General features: G+C 43.1%; 1 long non-coding RNA gene across 1 annotated transcript; it reads left to right on the top strand.

The window, feature by feature from the left end:
• Positions 1 to 18,678: 18,678 nt before the first annotated feature.
• Positions 18,679 to 19,910, top strand: LOC123188783 (uncharacterized). Its single transcript, XR_006495199.1, has 3 exons — positions 18,679 to 19,220; positions 19,303 to 19,712; positions 19,804 to 19,910. It is a non-coding gene; the product is annotated as an uncharacterized lncRNA (long non-coding RNA).
• The last annotated feature ends 3,945 nt before the right edge of the window (positions 19,911 to 23,855 follow it).

The raw sequence follows: 23,855 nt of genomic DNA, 5'->3' as shown, positions 1-23,855 counted from the left end.
TATTGCATGGTATGAAGTTGAGTAAGACTCAAAGACCGACCATGGCAAAAGATAGAGAGAGAATGAAAGTCATTCCCTATGCCTCAGCCATAGGTTCTATTATGTATGCCATGTCGTGTACCATATGTGTGCCTTGACATGAGTTTGGTAAGGGGGTACAATACTGATGCACAAGTGGATCACTGGACAGTGATCAAAATTATCCTTAGTTACCAAAGAGGACTAAGGTAATGTTTCTCGGTTATGGAGGTGATTAAGAGTTCGTCGTAAAGGGTTACATCGATGCAAGCTTTGACACCGATCCGAATGACTCTGAGTCTCAATCTGGATACGTATTGAACGTGGGAGCAATTAGTTAGAGTAGCTACATGTAGAGCATTGTAGACATAGAAATTTGCAAAATACATATGGACCTGAATGTGGCAGACCCGTTGACTAAACTTCTCTCACAAGCAGAACATGATCACACCTTAGAACTCATTGGGTGTTAATCACATGACGATGTGAACTAGATTATTGACTCTAGTGCAAGTGTGAGACTATTGGAAATATTCCTTAGAGGCAATAATAAAGTGGTTATTATTATATTTCCTTAATCATGATACATGTTTATTATTCATGCTAGAATTGTATTGGCCAGAAACTTGAATACATGTGTGGATACATAAACAAATTCTGTGTCCCTAGTGAGCCTCTCCTAGACTAGCTCGTTGATCAAAAGATGATTAAGGTTTCCTAACCATATACATGTGTTGTGACTTGATAACAAGATCACATCATTAGGAGAATGATGTCATGGACAAGACCCATCTGTTTGCTTAGCATATGATCGTTCAGTTTATTGCTACTACTTTCTTAATGTCAAATACATATTCCTTTGACCATGAGATCATGTAACTCCCCAATACCGGAGGAATACCTTGTGTGCTATCAAACGTCACAACGTAACAAGGTGATCATAAATATGCTCTATAGGTATCTCCGAAGGTGTCTGTTGAGTTGCCGTGAATCAAGATTGGGATTTTTCACTCCGTATGACAAAGAGGTATCTCCGGGCGCTCTCGGTAATATAGCATCACAAGAAGCTTGCAAGAAAAGTGACTTAGGAGTTAGTTACAAGATGATGTATTACGAAACGAGTAAAGAGACTTGTCGGTAATGAAATTGAACTAGGTATGGAGATACCGACGATCGAATCTCGGGCAAGTAACATACCTATGGACAAAGGGGACTATGTATGTTATCATAAAGGTTCGTCCAATAAAGATCTTTGTGGAATATGTAGGAAGCAATATGGGCATCCAAGTCCCGCTATTGGCTATTGACTGGAGAGATGTCTCGGCCATGACTACATGATTCCCGAACCCGCAGGGTCGCACGCTTAACGTCCGTTGGTGCTAGAGTAGTATTGGGATATTTGATGAGTGGTAACTGAATGTTGTTCGGAGTCCTAGATCAGATCCAGAACGTCACGAGGAGTCTCAAAATGGTCGGGAGGTAAAGATTTATATATGGAAAGTTGTTTTCAGGGTTCCAAAAAAGTTTCAGTTTTTTCGGTATTGATCAGGAAGCTTCCAGAAGGTTCCGGAAACTTCCAGAGGAGTCCGTAAGTCCACCAAGGGTTCCACCACGTCCCAAGGATCAGCATGGGCTGAGGGAGGCGCCCTGGCATTATTGGGCCAGGCGCACACAAGTTCCTCAAGGCCCATGCAGTTGGGAAAGGTGGAAAGTCCACTTTTTATGGAAGGGAAGGAGGAGGACTAGGATTCCACCTCCTCCCCCCTTGGCTGGGCCCTAGGGTTTGGAGGGGCTGTTCCCCACGCCCCTCCACCTATATATAGAGGGGAGTGGTGCCCCAAGAGGATAGACCAAGGCCTTGGCGCCACTCTCTCTCTCTCGTTACTCCGTAATTCCACTGCCTCGTCCGGCGACACTTAGCGAAGCATTGTCGGTGCTCCACCACCACCATCACCACCATGCCGTCGTGTTAGTTGTGATCACATCTACTTCTCCTCTCCCTCTTGCTGGATCAAGAAGGAGGAGACGTCATTGAGCCTCACGTGTGCTAAACTTGGAGGTGTTGTCCGTTCGGCACTAGATCGATTGGATCGTGATCGGGTCGCAAAGAGTACGACTACATCAACCGCGTTATATACGCTTTCGCTTAGATATCTACAAGGGTATGTAGATGCTCTCTCCCTCTCATAGCAATGCATCTCCATGGATAGATCTTGCGTGTGCATAGAAATTTTTTGTTTTCCATGCAACGTTCCCCAACACAAATACCATGTCCCTAGTGAGCCTCAACTAAACTAGCTCGTTGATCAAAGATGGTTAAGGTTTGCTAACCATAGACATGATTTGTCATTTGATAACAGGATCACATCATTAGGAGAATGATGTGATGGACAAGACCCATCCGTTAGCTTAGCATATCGATTGTTCAAGTTTATTGCTATTGCTTACTTGATGACAAATACATATTCCTTCGACTATGAGATTATGCAACTCCTGGATACCGATGGAATACCTTGTGTGCTATCAAACGTCACAACGTAACTGGGTGATCATAAAGATGCTCTACAGGTATCTCCGAAGGTGTTTGTTGAGTTGGCATAGATCGAGATTCAGATTTGTCACTCCAAGTATCGGAGAGGTATCTCTGGGTCCTCTCGGTAATACACATCATAAGAAGCCTTGCAAGCAAAGTAACTAAGGAGTTTCGGACACCCCCAGGAAGTTAATGGGACATATGGGCCAAAGGGGGGAACACACCAGCCCACAAGGGGTTGGCGCACACCTCCTAGCCCGCAACCCTTGGGGAGAGAAGGAAAGGGGGGAATCGGCCTCCCCCTTCCTTTCCTCTCCCCCCTTTTCCTTTCCCCTTCTGCAATTATGGTAAAGGGGGCGCCACTAGGGAAGGACCCCAAGTAGGATTCGGTGTACTTGGGGTGCCTCCTTGGCTGCTCCTCCCTCCCACCCCCCACCTATACATATGTGGGAGGGGGCGTCACACAGAACAACGATAATTGCTTAGTCGTGTGTGGCGCCCCCTCCACATTTACACCCTCAGTCATATTTTTGTAGTGCTTAGGCAAAGCCCTGCGGAGATAACTTCATCATCACCATCACCATCACCATCACCACGCCATCGTGCTGCCGAAACTCATCCACTACACAACCTTCTTCTTGTAGACGTTGTTGGGCCTCCAAGTGCAGAGGTCTGTAGGACAGTAGCAAATTTCCCTCAAGTGGATGACCTAAGGTTTATCAATCCATGGGAAGCATAGGACGAAGATGGTCTCTCTCAAACAACCCTGCAACCAAATAACAAAGAGTCTCTTGTGTCCCCAACACACCCAATACAATGGTAAATTGTATAGGTGCACTAGTTTGGTGAAGAGATGGTGATACAAGTGCAATATGAATGGTAGATAAAGGTTTTTGTAATCTGAAAAATATAAAAACAGCAAGGTAACTAATGATAAAAGTGAGCACAAATGGTATCGCAATGCTAGGAAACAAGGCCTAGGGTTCGTACTTTCACTAGTGCAAGTTCTCTCAACAATAATAACATAATTGGATCATATAACTATCCCTCAACATGCAAAAAAGAGTCACTCCAAAGTCACTAATAGCGGAGAACAAACGAAGAGATTATTGTAGGGTAGGAAACCACCTCAAAGTTATTCTTTCTGATCGATCTATTCAAGAGTCTGTAGTAAAATAACATGAAGCTATTCTTTCCATTCAATCTATCATAGAGTTCGTACTAGAATAACACCTTAAGACACAAATCAACCAAAACCCTAATGTCACCTAGATACTCCAATGTCACCTCAAGTATCCGAGGGTATGATTATACGATATGCATCACACAATCTCAGATTCATCTATTCAACCAACACAAAGAACTTCAAAGAGTGCCCCAAAGTTTCTACCGGAGAGTCAAGACGAAAACGTGTGCCAACCCTATGCATAGGTTCACGAGGTCACGGAACTCGCAAGTTGATCACCAAAACATACATCAAGTGGATCACGTGATATCCCATTGTCACCACAGATAAGCACATGCAAGACATACATCAAGTGTTCTCAAATCCTTAAAGACTCAATTCGATAAGATAACTTCGAAGGGAAAACTCAATTCATCACAAGAGAGTAGAGGGGGAGAAACATCATAAGATCCAAATATAATAGCAAAGCTCGTGATACATCAAGATTGTGCCGACTCAAGAACACGAGAGAGAGAGAGAGAGATCAAACACATAGCTACTGGTAGATACCTTAGCCCCGAGGGTGAACTACTCCCTCCTCGTCATGGAGAGCGCAGGGATGATAAAGATGGCCATCGGAGAGGGATTCCCCCCTCCGGCAGGGTGCCGGAACGGGTCTAGATTGGTTTTCGGTGGCAACGAAGGCTTCTGGCGGCGGAACTCCCGATCTAGGTTTTCTTTCTGGAAGTTTCTGTATATATAAGGGGTTTTGGCGTCGAGAACAAGTCAGGGGGGGTCTCCGGGTTGTCTATGAAGCAGGGAGGCGTGCCCGGGGGGGTGGGCGTGCCCCCCCCACCCTCGTGGGCAGCCCGGGACTCTTCTGGCCCAACTCTTTTACTCCATGGCCTTCTTCTGGTCCAAAAATAAGCTTCGTCAAGTTTTAGGTCAATTGGACTCCGTTTGGTTTTCCTTTTCTACGGTACTCAAAAACAAGGAAAAACATAAACTAACACTGAGCTCTAGGTTAATAGGTTATTCCCAAAAATTATATAAAATATCATATAAATGCATATAAAACATCCATGATGGATAATATAATAGCATGGAACAATCAAAAATTATAGATATGTTGGAGATGTATCAAGCATCCCCAAGCGTAATTCCTGCTCGTCCTCGAGTAGGTAAATGATAAAAACAGAATTTTTGATGTGGAATGCTACCTAACATATTTATCCATGTAATTCTCTTTATTGTGGCAGGAATATTCAGATCCATAAGAGTCTAGACAAAAGTTTAATATTGGCATAAAAATAATAATACTTCAAGCATACTAACCAAGCAATTATGTCTTCTCAAAATAACATGGCCAAAGAAAGTTTATCCCTACAAAATCATATAGTTTGGCTATGCTTCATTTTCATCACACAAAAATGCTCTCATCATGCACAACCCCGATCACAAGACAAGCAATTGTTTCATACTTCAGTAATCTCAAACTTTTTTCAACTTTCACGCAATACATGAGCGTGAGCCATGGACATAGCACTATGGGTGGAATAGAATATAATGATGGGGTTGTGTGGAGAAGACAAAGGAGAAGGTCTGACATTGACGCGGCTAATCAACGGGCTATGGAGATGCCCATCAATTAATATCAATGCAAGGAGTAGGGATTGCCATGCAATGGATACACTAGAGCTATAAATGCATGAAAGCTCAACAAAAGAAACTAAGTGGGTGTGCATCCAACTTGCTTGCTCACGAAGACCTAGGGCATTTGAGGAAGCCCGTTGTTGGAATATACAAGCCAAGTTCTATAATGAAAAATTCCCATTAGTATATGAAAGTGACAAAACAAGAGACTCTCTATCATAAAGATCATGGTGCTACTTTGAAGCACAAGTGTGGAAAAAAGGATAGTAGCATTGCCCCTTTTTATTTCTTTTTCTTTTTCTTTTTTTGGGCCTTCTCTCTATTTTTTGGCCTTTCTTTTTTTCATTTTTTTATTTGGGACAATGCTCTATTAATGATGATCATCACACTTCTATTTATCTACAACTCAATGATTACAACTCGATACTAGAACAAAGTATGACTCTATATGAATGCCTCCGGCGGTGTACCAGGATGGGCAATGAATCAAGAGTGACATGTATGAAAAAATATGAACGGTGGCTTTGCAACAAATACGATGTCAGCTACATGATCATGCAAGGTAATATGACAATGATGATGTGTGTCATGATAAACGGAACGGTGGAAAGTTGCATGACAATATATCTCAGAATGGCTATGGAAATGCCATAATAGATACGTATGGTGGATTTTTTGAGGAAGATATAAGGAGGTTTATGTGTGACAGAGTGTATCATATCACGGGGTTTGGATGCACCAGCGAAGTTTGCACCAACTCTCATGGTGAGAAAGGGCAATGCATGCTACCGAAGAGGCTAGCAATGATGTAAGGGTGAGAGTGCGTATAATCCATGGACTCAACATTAGTCATAAAGAACTCACATACTTATTGCAGAAATATACAAGTCATCAAAAACCAAGCATTACGCGCATGCTCCTAGGGGGATAGATTGGTAGGAAAAGACCATCGCTCGTCCCCGACCGCCACTCATAACGAAGACAATCAAAGAACACCTAATGTTTCAAATTTGTCACACAACGGTTACCATACGTGCATGCTACGGGACTTGCAAACCTCAACACAAGTATTTCTATATTTCAAAATTACTCAACTAGCACAACTCTAATATCACCATCTTTATATCTCGAAGCAATTATCAAGTATTAAACTTATCATAGTATTCAATGCACTCTATATGAAAGTTTTTATTATATCCCTCTTGGATGCCCATCATATTAGGACTAAATTCATAACCAAAGAAAATTACCATGTTGTTTAAGACTCTCAAAATAATATAAGTGAAGCATGAGAGTTCAACAATTTCTTCAAAATAAAACTACTGCCATGCTCTAAAAAGATATAAGTGAAGTACTAGAGCAAACGACAAACTACTCCAAAAGGTATAAGTGAAGATCAATGAGTAGTTGAATAATTATGCAACTATGTGAAGACTCTCTAACATTTAAGAATTTCAGATCTTGGTATTTTATTGAAACAGCAAGAAAAACTAAAGAAAATAAAATGATGCTCCAAGCAAAACACATATCATGTGGTGAATAAAAATATAGCTTCAAGTGAAGTTACCGATGAACGAAGATGAAAGAGGGGATGCCTTCCGGGGCATCCCCAAGCTTAGGCTCTTGGTTGTACTTGAATATTACCTTGGGGTGCCTTGGGCATCCCTAAACTTAGGATCTTGCCACTCCTTGTTCCATAGTCCATCGAATATTTACCCAAAACTTGAAAACTTCACAACACAAAACTTAACAGAAAACTCGTAAGCTCTGTTAGTATAAGAAAACAAATCACCACTTAGGTACTGTTGTGAACTCATTATAAATTCATATTGGTGTAATATCTACTGTATTCCAACTTCTCTATGGTTCATACCCTCCGATAGTACTCATAGATTCATCAAAATAAGCAAACAACACATAGAAAACAGAATCTATCAAAAACAGAACAGTCTGTAGGAATCTGTAGGTTTAGAATACTTCTGTAACCCCAAAAATTCTGAAATAAATTCGTGGACCTGAGGAATTTGTCTGTTAATCATCTGCCAAAAGAATCAACCTAATCTCACTCTCCAGTAAAAAAATGGCAGCTAATCTCGTTAGCGCAAAAGTTTCTGTTTTTACAGCAAGATCAAAAAGATTTCACCCAAGTCTTCCCAAAGGTTCTACTTGGCACAAACACTAATTAAAACATTAAACCACATCTAAATAGAGGCTAGATGAATTATTTATTACTAAACAGGAAAAAAATAAAAATTGGGTTGCCTCCCAACAAGCGCTAACGTTTAACGCCGCTAGCTAGGCATGATGATTTCAATGATGCTCACATAAAAGATAAGAATTGAAACATAAAGAGAGCATCATGAAGAATATAACTAGAACATTCAAGCCTAACCAACTTCCTATGCATAGGGATTTTCTGAGCAAACAACTTATGGGAACAATAATCAACTTGGATAGGAAGGTAAAACAAGCAAATCTTCAAGATTTTCAACACATAGAGAGGAAACTTAATATTATTGCAATTCCTACAAGCATATGTTGCTCCCTCATAATAATTACATGTAGGATCATAAGCAAATTCAACAATATAGCTATCAAAAAACACATTATTAACACGATCCACATGTATGCAAAGTTGACACTCTTCCAAAATAGTGGGATTAACATTAACTAAAGTCATGACCTCTCCAAACCCACTTTCATAATTATCACAATAAGATTCAACACCCTCCAAAATAGTGGGATCATTACTTCCTAAAGTTGACACTCTTACAAACCCACTTTCATCAATATAATCATCATAAATAGGAGGCATGCTATCATCAAAATAAATTTTCTCATCAAAACTTGGGGGACAAAAAATATCATCTTCATCAAACATAGCATCCCCAAGCTTGTGGCTTTGCATATCATTAGCATCATGGATATTCAAAGAATTCATAATGACAACATTGCAATCATGCTCATCATACAAAGATTTAGTGCGAAACATTCTAATGCATTCTTCTTCTAACACTTTGGCACAATTATCGGAATCCTTATTTTCATGAAAGACATTAAAAATATGAAGCATATGAGGTATTCTCAATTCCATTTTTTTAGTTTTCTTTTATAAACTAGTCATAAAACAAGAAACATAAAGATTCGATTGCAAGATCTAAAGATATACCTTCAAGCGCTAACCTCCCCGGCAACGGCGCCAGAAAAGAACTTGATGTCTACTACACAACCTTATTCTTGTAGACGTTGTTGGGCCTCCAAGTGCAGAGGTTTGTAGGACAGTAGCAAATTTCCCTCAAGTGGATGACCTAAGGTTTAGCAATCCGTGGGGGCGTAGGATGAAGATGGTCTCTCTCAAACAACCCTGCAACCAAATAACAAAGAGTCTCTTGTGTCCCCAACACACCCAATACAATGGTAAATTGTATAGGTGCACTAGTTTGGTGAAGAGATGGTGATACAAGTGCAATATGAATGGTAGATAAAGGTTTTTGTAATCTGAAAAATATAAAAACAGCAAGGTAACTAATGATAAAAGTGAGCACAAATGGTATCGCAATGCTAGGAAACAAGGCCTAGGGTTCGTACTTTCACTAGTGCAAGTTCTCTCAACAATAATAACATAATTGGATCATATAACTATCCCTCAACATGCAAAAAAGAGTCACTCCAAAGTCACTAATAGCGGAGAACAAACGAAGAGATTATTGTAGGGTACGAAACCACCTCAAAGTTATTCTTTCTGATCAATCTATTCAAGAGTCCATAGTAAAATAACACGAAGCTATCCTTTTCGTTCAATCTATCATAGAGTTCGTACTAGAATAACACCTTAAGACACAAATCAACCAAAACCCTAATGTCACCTAGATACTCCAATGTCACCTCAAGTATCCGTGGGTATGATTATACAATATGCATCACACAATCTCACATTCATCTATTCAACCAACACAAAGAACTTCAAAGAGTGCCCCCAAGTTTCTACCGGAGAGTCAAGACGAAAACGTGTGCCAACCCTATGCATAAGTTCACGAGGTCACGGAACTCGCAAGTTGATCACCAAAACATACATCAAGTGGATCACGTGATATCCCATTATCACCACAGATAAGCACATGCAAGACATACATCAAGTGGTCTCAAATCCTTAAAGACTCAATCGGATAAGATAACTTCAAAGGGAAAACTCAATTCATCACAAGAGAGTAGAGGGGGAGAAACATCATAAGATCCAAATATAATAGCAAAGCTCGCAATACCTCAAGATCGTGCCGACTTAAGAACACGAGAGAGAGAGAGAGATCAAACACATAGCTACTGGTACATACCCTGAGCCACGAGGGTGAACTACTCCCTCCTCGTCATGGAGAGCGCCGGGATGATGGAGATGGCCATCGGAGAGGGATTCCCCCCTCCGGCAGGGTGCCGGAACGGGTCTAGATTGGTTTTCGGTGGCTACAGAGGCTTGTGGCGGCGGAACTCCTAACCTAGGTTTCTTTCTGGAAGTTTCTGTATATATAAGGGGTTTTGGCGTCGAGAACAAGTCGGGAGGGTCTCTGGGCTGTCCACGAAGCAGGAGGCATGCCCAGGGGGGTGGGTGTGCCCCCCATCCTCGTGGGCAGCCCGAGACTCTCCTGGCCCAACTCTTTTACTCCATCGCCTTCTTCTGGTCCAAAAATAAGCTCCGTCAAGTTTCAGGTCAATTGGACTCCGTTTGGTTTTCCTTTTGTGAGATACTCAAAACAAGGAAAAAAACAAAAACTGGCACTAGGCTCTAGGCTAATAGGTTAGTCCCAAAAATTATATAAAATAGCATATAAATGCATATAAAACATCCAAGATGGATAATATAATAGCATGGAACAATCAAAAATTATAGATACGTTGGAGACGTATCAGCCGTCTTGCTGGATCAAGAAGGCAAGGACGTCACCAAGTTGGACGTGTGCTGAACGCGGAGGTGTCGTATGTTCGGTACTACATTGGTTGGAGCGCGAAGAAGTTCGACTACATCAACCGCGTTAATAACCACTTATGCTTATGGTCTAAGGGGGTACATAGACACACTCTCCCCTCTCATTCCTATGCATCTCCTTGATAGATCTTGCGTGTGCATAGAATTTTTTATTTTCCATGCAACGTTTCCCAACAATTTTCAATAAGGTAATTGAAATTGTCGGTAACAGGTAGTTTGATAGCAAGATAATTTGTAATGAGCAAGTAACGGTAATGGTAGTGAAAGTGCAGCAAGGTAGCCCCATCCTTTTTGTAGCAAAGGACATGCTGGAATGGTCTCTTATAATAATCAAGGCGTTCTTGAGGACACATGGGAATTTCATCTAGTCACTTTCATCATGTTGGTTTGATTCACGTTTGCTACTTTGATAATTTGATATGTGGGTGGACCGGTGCTTGGATGATGTCCTTACTTGAAAAAGCCTCCTACTTATGATTAACCCCTCTCGCAAGCATCCACAACTATGAAAGAAGAATTAAGGTAAAATCTAACCATAGCATTAAACATGTGGATCCAAATCAGCCCCTTACGGAATAGCGCATAAACTACGGTTTAAGCTTCTGTCACTCTAGCAAGCCATCATCTAATAACTACTCCACAATGCATTCCCTTAGGCCCAAATATGGTGAAGTTTCATGTAGTCGACGTTCACATAACACCACTAAGGCAATCACAACATACATATCATCAAAATATCGAACAAATATCAAATTCACATGATTACTTGCAACATGACTTCTCCCGTGTCCTCAAGAACAAAAGTAACTACTCACAAAACATATTCATGCTCAAGATCACAGGGGTATTAAATATCATAATGGATCTGAACATATAATCTTCAACCAAATAAACCAACTAGCATCGACTACAAGATGTAATCAACACTACTGGTCACCCATAGGTACCAATATGATGTTCTGGTACCAAGATTGAACACAAGAGATGAACTAGGGTTTGAGATGAGATGGTGTTGTTGAAGATGTTGATGAAGATTGGCCTCCCAAAGATGAGAGGGTTGTTGGTGATGACGATGGCTTCGATTTCCCCCTCCGAGAGGGAAGTTGTAACACCCTGAGTATCATGCTACAGTAACCCCTGGAATTAATCTAATCTTTTTCTAAACAATGCATGATCATATTTGATCCTATCTCTTATCAGATTCCACTTGAATTCAAATTCAATTACTAAGTGAAATTCAAAATTTCACAAACATGAAATCAAAAATGTTCACAATGTGGCAAATAATAATTTGTTACTATTGGTGTTGAACCAACATTTTTATAAGGTGTTTAACTGCCCTCAACTAAATAAAACAGTGTCCTAATCTATAATTTAATTGCCTTGCTAATTTGTAAAAATACTAAACTATTTTATTTAAATGTTCAACTTGATATGGCAGTAGCCTAAATTATACTAATATTTTAGGTGTAAGTTTTTTAATTTGTAAAACTATTTTCCTTTTGGTTTTAAAATGAAAATAGAAAAGTTTTAAAAGAAAAGCAAAAGTAAAATAATAAATAGGGAGAGGCCCCCTGCCCCCCACTGGACCTTAGCCCACCCGAACGGCCCAGCCAGGCCAGCTCGTTTTCCCCCGGTCGTCTTCCCTGTTCATGCGACCGCGGGCGTGGTCGCCGCCCCACGCCGCAGCAGCGTTGGGATAAGGACGAGCCTCCCCTGCCTCCTCGGTCCTCACCCCCCCCCCGCTCACTCCCCTCGCCCTGTCCGCCTCTCCCTCTCCCCACCAGATCTCCTTCCCTCCACCTCACCGACGCGCTCTCGTCGCCGTTGCCGGACCACCACCGCAGCCCCCGCCGTCCACAGGCGCCTCGGACGTGCCTTTCCGCTTCTTCGGCGTCTGCTACATCTTCCCCGTCCACGAGCTCAAGCTGGAAGGAGCCGGAGCTCCCGCTACCTCCCCGTCTTCGACCTCCGTCCTCCTCGGGTCGTCGCCGCCTCCATCGTCTCCAGCCGCCGCGCGTCTTCCCCGGGCCTTCCCTGCAACGGCAGTGAGCCACTGCCCCCTCCTCCTCCTCCCCTTTGGCTCGTCTGCATGCCGTAGGTCGATCCCGCCGTCGCGCCCGAGCTCCCGAGGAGTCCCTGCCTTTCCCCACATTGCTACTGGCTCTCCACGCGTGCGCTCGCGCAGACCTGCACGCCCTCGCTCGCCTAGCCCCGCGTGCTGCTCCTGCAGCTGTCGTGGCCGCCCGCGACCCGCCGCGCCCCTGGCCTCACCTCCGCGTGCCGCGGCGCGCCAGTAACCGTCGCGTGCCCGCCCACCCTGCACCCGCCGCGCTCCTTGCCGCCGAGCCTCGCCTGCCGCGCCTTGCACCTGGCCAACGCCGGCAGCCGTTCGGTGTCGCCCCTCCCCCCCAGCGCCTGCGCATCGCCCGTCTCTCGCCCCGCCCGCTGTGGGCTTGCTGCTGCTACGCCCGCGCACGCCCAGGGCTTGGCCGCTGGCCTCGACGCCGGCGCCGCTACAAGCCGCCTCCGCCCCTAGTGTCGCCCCCATCTGAAGTGCCATGTCGCGGGCTCTCCAACGCACCCACCCGCGCCCCCAATGGTCGCCGGAGCTGGCTGGTCGGAGCCTTGCCGCCGCCCCTGTAACCCATCGCCGTTAGCTGTAGGCCTAAACAACCTTTAAAACTAATCCCCCCTCTAACCCACTGACATTGGGCCCCACCCGGTTAACTAATTTGATTAATCTATAGGTTATGACATGTGGGCCCACTCTGTCTAATTAGGTTAATTAAATTAAATAAACACTGTTGCCTCTGCCAATGACATGTGGGTCCCAGGGCCCCTTTGACCAGTCAACCATGGACCAGTCAACTCCTGACTGGGCAGATGACTGACCCCACCTGTCAGCCACCCTGGGTGCATGCACCGGGTGCACCTAGCAGTTTCTGTTTATTAATATTATTGAATTAAATTAAAATCGGGAGTTTAGAAAATCTTTAAAACTTTAGAAATTCATAGAAAAATGACCGTAACTCGGATGAAAATACTTTATACATGAAAGTTGCTCAGAACGACGAGATGAATCCGAATACACGGTCCGTTCATCTGTTACATGCCCCTAGCATGCTGAACATGGAACATTCCCCGTCCGGTCATCTGTTTGATACCAGGAATTCATTCCCGGTTGAATTCCCCCCTTCACCTTTATCGTGTAGCCTTACGTTAGGTCACACCCGGCACAATTTATTGCCATGTTATGCTTTGTGATGCTATGCTTGCTTTATATTTACTATTTCTTCCCCCTCTTCTCTCCGGTAGACCCCGAGACCGATGCCGCCCCTGTGATCGACTACGTCGATGACGACCCCTCCTTGACAGAGCAACCAGGCAAGCCCCCCCCCCTTTGATCATCCCGATATCGCCCATTCCATTCTCTCATGCTTGCATTAGAACTGCTACTGCTTTCTGTATGATCCTACTCTGATGCATAGCATGTTGTTGTTACCTGCTTTCATACCTTACCTGCTTGTCCTAAACTGCTTAGTATAGGTTGGTTAGTGATCCATCAGTGACCCCCACCTTGTCCCAGTTGCCTCGCTTTATGTTCGATGACTCGATCAACGTGATCAACGTCCAGGCCCCGACACCGCACATCACCCCCCCTAGTTGTACGACTCTGTAGAGTTACCATCGAGTGCCGAGGGTGGAACCTCTTACATCACTCCTGATGAGATCTCTATAGTGTAGCTATACGATCGAGGTCATCGATGGTGATTTCCTCCTTAACCACTTCCGTTACGGCTCTGTCGTGCAACCCCTCAAGTGTGAACCTCGAGGGTGGATCCTCGTGCGTTCACCTTGGTGATAACATCGAGTGGAATTCACCGGGGGTGATTCCTCGGGTTTTCCCCTTGGTGTTAGACACACAGTTACTATGGTTACTATGACTTTGCACTGAACCATGTTACTAAAGACGGGTCAACCCTGAGTGGTACCCACGCGAGCTTAATTGCGAGTGATGTGGAGTCGGGTTGACCTGGAAGGTGCCCACGAGATACTTACGAGGCGTGGCCAGGCATTCTTAGCCCTTGCCGCAAGTACTCAAGACGGGGCGACGGGGTCACATCGATCGTGAGTCTTTGTTCGTTACCGTGTGCTCCTAATCCACTACGGTTTGGATATTTGATCCGAGGGGCCTCTGGCCTGATAGCACTAACCATCACGTGGGCATAGTATGGGCGTTCTGCATCGTATACATCAGCCGAAGGTTAATAGACGCCAGTGACTGAGCGGCGCGCGCCGGGTTGGACTGCGTAAGCTCCTGCCTTGTTGAAGGAGGTAGCTAGGTCTGCTCACCGGCCGCGTACGCAACGTGCAGGAGTTCCCTGGGAGATGGCCCATGACCCCTGGGGGCATAGGTTTAGTCCGGCGTGCTGGCCTCTCTATTAAGCCTAGGTCGGGTTGCGGCGTATTGTTTGGCCGAGGCCGGGCATGACCCAGGAAAGTGTGTCCGGCCAGAGTTAATCGAGTGTGATGGGTAAGTTGGTGCACCCCGACAGGGAAGAAAACATCTATCGATAGCCTGTCCTATGGTAACAGACACTTGGAGTTGTATCCCGATCGATACAACTAGAACTAGATACTTGTGATGAGAACTAGATGGTGATGAGGAATTGTTTGTGATGAGAAATGGATAGTATGGCTCTGGGATTGCTTTCTCACAGGGAGTCGAGAAAGGATCTCTCGCCGAGGTTGATAACACTACCTACTTTACATTATGTTGATCTGTACTCTTCTATATGCTGCAAGATGCTTGAAGATGCCTAAAGACACTAGTCTTCGATAGGCTAGGCTTTCCCCTTCTCTTCTGGCATTCTGCAGTTTAGTCCACAGATACAACCCATTCCTTTGATACAGATGCATACTTAGTTTAGATCTGATGTACGTCTTGCGAGTACTTTGGATGAGTACTCACGGTTGCTTTGCTAATTCTTTTCCCCCATACCCGATTGTTGCGACCAGATAACGGAGCCCAAGAGCCAGACGATGCCACTGATGACTACTACTACCCGGAGGATGCCTACTACTACATGAAGACCGCCGACGACTAGGAGTAGTTAGGAGGCTACCAGGTAGGAGGCCTTGCCTTTTCAATCTATGTTGCTTTTGTGCTAGCCTTCTTAAGGCAAAACTTGTCTAACTTATGTCTGTACTCAGATATTGTTGCTTTCGCTGACTCTTGTGTATTCGAGCTTATGTATTCGAGCCCTCGAGGCCCCTGGCTTGTAATATAAAGCTTGTATTATTTTAATTTGTGTCTAGAGTTGTGTTGTGATATCTTCCTGTGAGTCCTTGATCTTCATCGTACACATTTGCGTGTATGATTAGTGTACGATTGAATCGAGGGCGTCACAGAAGTTCCCCCGGCGGAATCGCTCTGCCGGAGGGCAAAAGTGCTGCTGCCCAAGTTCCACCTCGAGACGGCGGTGCTCCATCCCGAAAGTCCTCTCCTTATTTTTTTTCTAGGTTAAAAGACCTTATATACCATAAAATGGGCACCAGAGGTGGGTTGGGTTGCCCACCACCCACCAGGGCGCGCCTGGAGGGGCTGGCGCGCCCTGGTGTCTTGTGGGCACCTGGCGGCCCCCCTCTGGTAGTTCTTTTCTCCAGTATTTATTATATATTCCAAAATAATTCTTCATAAAATTTCAGGTCATTTGGAGATGTGCATAATAGGTATCTCTGACATAGTTTTTCCAGGTCCAGAATTCCAGCTTCCGATATTCTCCCTCTTTGTGTGAACCTTGCATATTATGAGAGAAAAGGCATTAGAATTACTCCATAAAATGTTATTATGCATAAAAACATTATAAATAACAGTAGAAAAACATTATGCAAAATGGACGTATCACCAGACAATGCGTACTAGACGATCCACTTTGATGGTTCCAGATAGTTGGAAGGCTCGGGGGCTGGAGACATCATAGCGTCTCCACGAGGTGAAATTTTTTGTTATGTTGTAAGAATCATGTTTCCCTATACTAATAATGCAGCTGAATATGAAGCCCTCCTCCATGGTCTCCATATGGCTAAGGAGATGAATCTCATTCGGGTCAGGTGTCTGGGTGACTTCGATTTGGTTGATCAGCAGGTTTCAGGAAAATGGGACTCGAAGGATCCCCTTATGGAAGCTTATCGGTGGGCAGTGAATAATATTGTAGAACATTTCAAAGGTTATCTGGTTGATAATATTGATCGCTGGCTTAACGAGGCCGTCGATTCTTTGTCACGCCTAGGCTCTCAGTGTAAGTCATTCCCTCCCAATGTATTCCTTAAGGTACTCCATAATCCTTCTGTCAAGCTGCTTTTAGAGGAAGATATCGCTATTCCTGACCCAGAAGCATAGTTGGTGGCTGCTCTTCATGCTAGACCAGATTGGACGGTTCCTTATCTGGCTTATCTGACTTGAGGCAAGCTCCATGAAGATGAACTCATTGCTCGACAGATTGTCATACACTCCAAGTCTATGAATATTGTTAATGGTGAGCTGCACACGAGAAGCATCACAGGTGTTTTCCAGCATTGTATTTCCCCTGAGGACGAAAGAGAAACTCCCAATGAGATTCATTCTGGCGACTATGGACATAATGGAGTCTCAAGGTATCTGGTGGCGAAGGCTTTTCGACACGGTTTCTACTGGCTCACGGCTCACGCCGACGCCAAGGATATTGTGCGCAAGTGTGATGGTTGCTAGAAGTTTGCACGTCAGGCTCATGTGCTGGCTCAAGAACTTCGGATGATTCCATCACTTGGCCTTTTGTAGTTTGTGGGCTTGATATTGTTGGTCTGTTCAAACCATCTAAGGACAAGAAGACCCACCTTTTGGTCGTTGTTGACAAATTCACCAAGTGGGTTGAAGCAGAGCCAATCAACAATTGTGATGCGGCCACATCGGTCAAGTTCTTGAAAAAGCTAATTTTTTCGCTTTGATTACCGACACAACATTGATACGTCCATTTTGCATCATGCTTTTATATTGATATTTATTGCATTATGGGCTATTATTACACACTAGCACATATGCCCGTGCGTTGCAATGGGAGAAGTTGTTGACATATCCTTCAAAGTGTATATCAATGCGACACGACAACATTCGAACGGAGAAGTAATTTATATGTCCACCAAAATGTATATCAATGCGACACGACAACATCCAGACAGTGCCACCTGACGGTAGCAGGGAGACACCCGCCGATGTTGAAATCTACTCCCTCCCTTGATTAGGTTATCTCATGAAGTTTAAAAAAAATGGACTACTAATGCAAGATTAGTGGTCTTCGAAAGGATTGATTCATTAATTATAGGTCTCTCACTCTTAGCGACAATCTTGAAATTTGGTATTGCTCACAATGTGGCTAAATTTATATTGAAGCGGCCATTACATGCAAAGCCAACAATTTTATCTAATCCAATCACACATGCTAGTCCAAATCCGTTTAATTCCTTCGCTCCATATATTCCTTAGTTATTGATGTCGTTTCCTGATTTCAACGCAATTTAAAACATACATAAATTGATATATTCTCGTGCAAAGAATCGAGGTGGGCTGTTTTAATTAAAAAATGAACCTTTTTTAGTGTAATCACATGCTAGGTCAGCTTGTTGGGGCCTTTGGAACAGAAGGCCCTCCCTCGGCGAGCTACTCCCTAACTGTTTATACACGTTGCTATGTAGCCTATTGCCATGAATTTGGTTAGAGTCGAGGAATCGGGACAAAGTGAGAGGAGAGCATATAGATGACAGGCGGGACATGGTGAGATGTGATGCCGGTAGGGACCAGCGGGTTGTGCGAGACGGCCTTCTGCCCAGCGGCCGGCGCCGAGAAGGAAGCGTCGATGGCGGGCGCTGACCAGTCTTTGCGTATTATGGGCTTATGGTCCAATTTTGAATTTTCCATATCAACGTGATTTTTTCTCTGATTGAGGGATTCGTAGTATCAACATGTTTATGCTTCTTTGGATTCCAATGAATTTGTAATATACGCTTCTTTGGATAATAAATATTCAAAGTTACGGCCTAGTGATTTCCATCCTCAAATGCAATCACACACGTAGAACGGACGCCATGAGACGCATAACGCCACATACACAACTTTGGATAAGCACGCATCCTGCCAGTAATCCAATATGCTTCGCCGCCCGCGTATGTACCACACGTCGCACACGATGTTGACTGGACAGAGCCTCCGCATGCCAGCCACGCACACCATGCCCACGAGTCACATACAGTCTGCACAGCCGCCACGATTCCGACATAGCCGCCGATGCTGCTGGAAAAGAGGATGACCCCATCCCACCCATCTGGCTCTCTCTCACATCTCACCCACCCACCACATCTCTCTCTTCTTGGAATAATGGCGGCTGTAGCATCTTTCACTGCCTTGCCTCCTCCATCACTCCTCTCCCTTCTTCCTCCATCTTCCTCCTCTACGTCCTCCCCTCCCTGCCACGAAACTCTCCCCCTCTCCCGCCTCCCTCTTCTAACAATTCTCCCTGTCGCCGCAGGTTTTGCCACCAGGACTCCATGAGGAGATTGCGGCCGCGGGGTGTCCAGCCAGGGTGAGCACAACAACAACACCGGCAGTGCCGCGCTGGGCCATGTAGGGAGAGGTGAGGTCCGGTAGGTGCACAGTAGCAAGGAGAGCACAGCAACAGCAGCACTCCATTTTCTCTTTCCTTTTTTTCTTGATTAATTGCTAGTTTCCTTTTTTCCTGATTAATTGCCAGCCTATTCGCACCGTGACAGATGGAGTAGTTTCCACTGATGTCCCTCCTCCTTTCCTCGATTTAATTGTCAGATGCATTGATCAACAGGTTTTGTGGAGTTAATTCTTTCTCAAGGCTTGTTGAAAGGCAATTTGTAAACCTATATAAATAGGTTGAATTTGGTTTGCAGAATCGGTGTGAGACTATTAAGAAAACGAACCCGGCTGAATATATGTATCTCAGTTGGAAGGTGCCTCTCTGCCAGATCGTAGGTCATGGGTTCGAACTCTGCTATCTACTATCTTTTGCTACTCGCTCGGTCCAGGACAGATGAAAGTAAAATATTAGTATGATTAGTATTTTTTTAAATCTCAGCTGCCGATCTTTGTGGTTAACAAAAAATCAATGGATATAAAGAGACGACATATGGAGAACTATGAAAGCCTCCGTATTTTAATATTAGGTATAGATTATATCACAATACTTATGTTGTTTCTGTCTTATTTTATAATGTTTACATGAAGAGGAAGAATGCCGGCAGCTGGAATTCTCAGTTAGAAAAGGATCAAATATTAGAGACCTATTCTGCACAACTCCAACGTATCTACTTTTTCTAATGCTTTTCCTTTTGTTTTGGACTCTAATTTGCATGATTTGAATGAAACTAACCCCGGGCTGGCGCTATTTTCAGGAGAACTACCATGGTGTTGTTTTTGTGCAGAAATAAGAGTTCTCGGAATGGAATAAAACTTTGCAAGGATTTTTTATATCAATAAAGAGAATTTTTGGAGACAAGAGTCACCTGAGGGGGGCACCTGGTTGGGCACAACACACTAGGGCGCGCCTGCCCCCCCCAGGCGCGCCCAGGTGGGTTATCCCTATCTGGTGGCCCCGTAGACCCTGAAACCGACGTTATAAAATACTATTTTTTCAGAAAAAATCAGGGAGAAAGAATTATCGTGATCCATGAGATGGAGCCGCCGTCACCTCCTATTCTTCATCGGGAGGCCAGATCTGGAGTCCGTTTGGGGCTCCGAAGAGGGGGATCTTCATTCTTCGTCATCACCAACCCTTTTGCATCGCCAATTCCATGATGCTCCTACCGGGAGTGAGTAATTCCTTAGTAGACTCGCTAGTCGGTGAGGAGTTGGATGAGATTCATCACGTAATCTAGTTAGTTTTGTTAGGGCTTGATCCCTAGTATCCACTATGTTCAGAGATTGATGTTGTTATGACTTTGCCATGTTTAATGCTTGTCGCTTTAGGCCCGGGTGCCATGATTTCAGATCTGAACCGTTTATGTTATCACCATTATATACATGTTCTAGATCCGATCTCGCAAGTTATATTCACCTACTACGTGTTATGATCCGGCAACCCCGAAGTGACAATAGTCAGGATCACTCCCGGTGATGATCGTAGTTTCAAGAGTTCATGTATTCACCGTGTGTTAATGCTTTGTTCCGGTTCTCTATTAAAAGGAGACCTTAATATCCCTTAGTTTCCATTTCGACCCCGTTGCCACGAGAGGGTAGGACAAAAAATGTCATGCAAGTTGTTTCCATAAACACGTATGACTATTTACGAAATACATGCCTACATTATATTTATGAACTGGAGCTAGTTCCATATCGCCCTAGGTTATGATTGTCATATGATGAATATCATCCAACAAATTACCAATCCAATGCCTATGAATTTATCTTATATTGTTCTTGCTAAGTTACTACTGCTATCATTACTGTTGCACTTGACACAAAAAATATTGCTATCATTGTTACTGTTACTATTGCTATTGTCACTACTATCAAAACTATCATATTACTTTTTTACTGATCACGTTGTTGTGGATAATTAATCTTCAGGTGTGGTTGAATCGACAACTCAACTGCTAATACTTGCAAAAATTCTTTGGCTCCCCTTGTGTCGAATCTATAAATTTGGGTTGAATACTCTACCCTCGAAAATTGTTGCGATCCCCTATACTTGTGCGTTATCAAGACCTTTTTCTGGCGCCTTTGCCGGGGAGCATAGCTATATTTGTTGAGTCGCTTTGGATTATTATCAATTTAACACTATGAAGAATCTGAAGGATGCTAAGACTAAGATTTACCCCTCTAAGACGAGGGGAGGTAAGGAACTGCCATCCAGTTCTGCTTTAGATTCACCTTCTGTTATAAGTAAACTTGCAACACCACCACATGCTATTAATCCTGATATGTCACAAGTTATTGATGATGCTACTTCTATTATGAATGATGCTTACGATGATGCTAGTACCTTGCTTGATGATAATGATGTGCCACTTGGTGATTTTTTTGATGAAAAAATTGCTAGAGTAATTCAACATGATGTTGTTGAATCTGATGATGAGCTTGAAACTGAAAATCTTGAAACACCTGCTAGAACTATCCTTCCTAGATATGCATTGCCTAAGGTACCGGAAGGTTATGTTATAAATGAGGAGACAACTAGACATATTCTTGCATGTAAGGATAGAGATGATCTAGAGAAATTATTATGGACTAACCGATGTGTCTAGGGATTTCCTAGATAGTTGTGATAGTTGTGTTTTCAGGGAATGAACTGTTGGGCAAGCTGAAGAATTATTGAATAACATATTGAAAAATTATGATGATTGGACTCTTCCTGAACCACCACCTAAACCCACTCCGAATAAGAGGGGTATATTATATCTCAGTCCTGAAGATATGCAAGAGGCAAAGAAATCTATGAAGGAAAAAGGTATTAAAGCTGAGGATGTTAAAAATTTACCTCCTATTAAAGAAATACACGGGCTTAATACACCACCACTACCTAAGGTGGTAGAGGTACTAGATACATCGTTCCGGCCCATTTCAGGTTGTCTGCTATGCTTAAGTCATTCTTTGCACTTACCTTGCATTTTAGTGCATATAATTAATTAAAGTCAAAAACCCTACTACAACTACATGTGGGTGTTTTAGTTAGGCTATATATACTTAGGCTACTCATAGTGGAGAGTGTCATATACTAGTATCATGCATATATATATATATATGATACTAGTGTATGATACTACCTTTAATTAATTATAGTGCATAGCATAATACATAGAGTATAGTATCATATATAGATCATATTTATTGCCATGCATGACACAAATTAGCATCACATTTAACATGATACGGTATTTACCTATATGTTACTCTAACCCTCTCTCTATATATTTAATTCTTTGCCACATCAGCATACTTGCTATTTCCAAGTGCATGACATCGTCAGCTATGATACCACCACTATGGCCAGCCTTATATAGTGGGGAGTATCATACACTATATATAGTATCATGCATATGATACTAGTGTATGCATGATACTACGTACTTACCTTCATAGTGCATATATAGTATCATAGAGTAGTATATATCATAGATGACCGTATTTATGGCCATCCATGACACAAAGTAGTATAGCATTTATTATTATATATATATATATATATATGTTACTATTTCTTTGCCACATCATCATATTTGCTATTCCCGAGTGCATGATACCGACTATGATACCCCCACTATGGACACCCTAAGGTTGGTCGTAATATGGGAATATCAAGCGGTATCATGCATGCCAACTAGACTTTTTGGATAATGTGGCACACAGTTAAATGAGGAAAGAGAGGGTGTGGTATCATATCATGATACCATATCATATTAAATGTTGTACTACTTTGTGTCATGCAAGTATCATGATATCATGGCAATTAATAAGGCAACCTAAGATACTAACTTATGATACTATGCATGCGCGCATTACAGAGGTATTACCGATCATATACTAGTATCATGCATATATACTCCCTCCTTTCCGGTTTATAGGATTATCTCAAAATTTTAGTTTTTCCATTTTATAAGGCTCAATTTGGTTGTTCCCCATCACATGTTCAGATTCCAAGGTGCATTAAATCATTGCATGCAAGTATTGAGAGAAAATTGACCAATGGATGTACTTTATGCATGCATGTATTGCAATTAATACATTGGTAAACATAATTTTTGAGGAAAAAAGCATTAATTGGGTGTTTTTGCAAACTACAAAAAGTATTCCACCACTCACCATCTACCTTGGTTGGTGAGATTTTTGAATTGAGCCCTATAAACCGAAAAGGAGGGAGTATGATACTAGCTAGTCTATATACGATATACTCCCTCCGTCTGGTAAAGAGTGTATATTTGGCTTCAAAATTTATCCACAAAAGAGTGTACTTCTATCTTCCCAATGCACTTTAAAGTAGAAAAAAATACTTCTCTCTCATCACACGATAATCAAGACCAATAACAATATACACACGGTCTTCTTAATTTCTACATGCACTTAGCTCATTCGGGGTTAGTTAATTAAAGAGGAGAGAGATGGTGGCTTGCACTTTTCCAATGCATTTCTTACTTCACTCCATAATTTGTCCTAAAATCTCTAGATGTACACTCTTCACCGGATGGAGGGAGTACTAGCTACCTCACTAAGAGCATGGTTAATAATACAACCAACGGTCGACAATAAGAAGTTGCCATGTCATATACAACCAACCTCTTAGCCGGCATGTACAATAATAATTTTTAAATATGTACTAGTTTATCAATAGTTGGCCCACCTTACATCCTCACAAAGTGTCTTGGGTCTCGTGTTGCAGCTGGCTCTACTAACCAAGAGCCCACTTCTCTTCTCTCTCCTCTTCTCTTTCCTCCAACTAATAAGCACATAT

The sequence above is a fragment of the Triticum aestivum genome, chromosome 2A (genome assembly GCF_018294505.1).
Source record: "Triticum aestivum cultivar Chinese Spring chromosome 2A, IWGSC CS RefSeq v2.1, whole genome shotgun sequence".
NCBI classification, from domain to species: Eukaryota; Viridiplantae; Streptophyta; class Magnoliopsida; order Poales; family Poaceae; genus Triticum; species Triticum aestivum.
Note: the sequence above shows the minus strand (reverse complement) of the source record. Positions and strands in the feature narration are given on the sequence as shown.